Raw genomic sequence first — 1,437 nt, forward strand, 5'->3', positions numbered from 1 at the left:
AAAAAAAAAAAAAAAAAAAGTAGCTCTCAAAGATCCCTGCCCTTGGTGTTTGCGCCCTTTTTAGTCCTCTCTTGAGTGTGGGAATGACCTGTGACTCGCTGGGACCAACAGGACAAAGATGATGGAACATATGTGATGACATCACATAAGACTGGCCTGCCCATCTCTCGTGGGTCTCTTCCCCGTCTCTGGCTTAGAAGAATGAAGCTGCTGCCGGGCATGGAGGCTCACGCCTGTAATCCCAGCACTTTGGGAGACCAAGGTGGGCGCATAACCTGAGGTCGGGAGTTTGAGACCAGCCTGACCAACATGGAGAAACCCCATCTCTACTAAAAATACAAAATTAGCTGGGTGTGGTGGCACAAGCCTGTAATCCCGGCTACTTGAGAGGCTGAGGCAAGAGAATTGCTTGAACCTGGGAGGCGGAATCTGAGATCGCACCATTGCACTCCAGCCTGGGCAACAAGAGGGAAACTCCGTCTCAAAAAAAAAAAAAAAAGAAGGAAGCTTCCATGCTGTTACATTGAGGGGCCCCCATGGCAAGGAACAGCCATGTGGAGCTAACAGCTTGCCTCTAGGGCAGTCTCTAAATCCAGTTGCTGGCAAAAAACTGAAGCCCTCAGTCCTACAGCAGCAAATAACTGAACTCCACCAGCAACTTCAGTGAGCTCAGAAGCAGATCCTTCCCAGCCAAATTCAACTGAAATCCCAGTGGGCACCTTGGTTGCGGCTTTGTCAGACCCTAAGCGAATGACCCACCTCAATCACGCCCAGACTTCTGATGCTCAGAAACTGTAAGATAAGTATGTGCCAGTTATTTATCTATTTCTCCTTCCTTCCTCCTTTCCTCCTTTCTCCTTCCTTCCTCTCTCTCCTTTCTTCTCTCTCCTCTCTTTTTCTTTCTTTCCTTCCTTTCTTCCTCCCTCTCTCTCTCTCTCTCTCTCTTTCTTTCCAGAGTCTTGCTCTGTCACCCAGGCTGGAATGCAGTGGTGTGATCTCAGCTCACTGCAACCTCTGCCTCCCAGGCTCAAGCAATCCTCCTGCCTCAACCTCCAGAGCCAGCTGGGACTACAGGCACATACCACCATGCCTGACTAGTTATTTTATTTAATTTACTTATTTATTTATTTTTTAAATTTCTTTTTTTCTTTTTTTAAAGACAGGGTTTCACCATGTTGGTCAGGCTGGTCTTGAACTCCCAACCTCAGGTGATCCGCCTGCCTTGGCCTCCAAAGTTCTTGGATTACAGGTGTGAGCCACCATGCCTGGCCTTTTCTGTTTTATTATTATTATTATTTTTTATTTAAAAATAATTTTTTTGCCGGGCACGGTGGCTCAAGCCTGTAATCCCAGCACTTTGGGAGGCCGAGGCGGGTGGATCACGAGGTCAAGAGATCAAGACCATCCTGGTCAACATGGTGAAACCCCGTCTCTACT

The sequence above is a fragment of the Cebus imitator genome, unplaced genomic scaffold (assembly GCF_001604975.1).
Source record: "Cebus imitator isolate Cc_AM_T3 unplaced genomic scaffold, Cebus_imitator-1.0 Scaffold52, whole genome shotgun sequence".
Classification (NCBI taxonomy): domain Eukaryota; kingdom Metazoa; phylum Chordata; class Mammalia; order Primates; family Cebidae; genus Cebus; species Cebus imitator.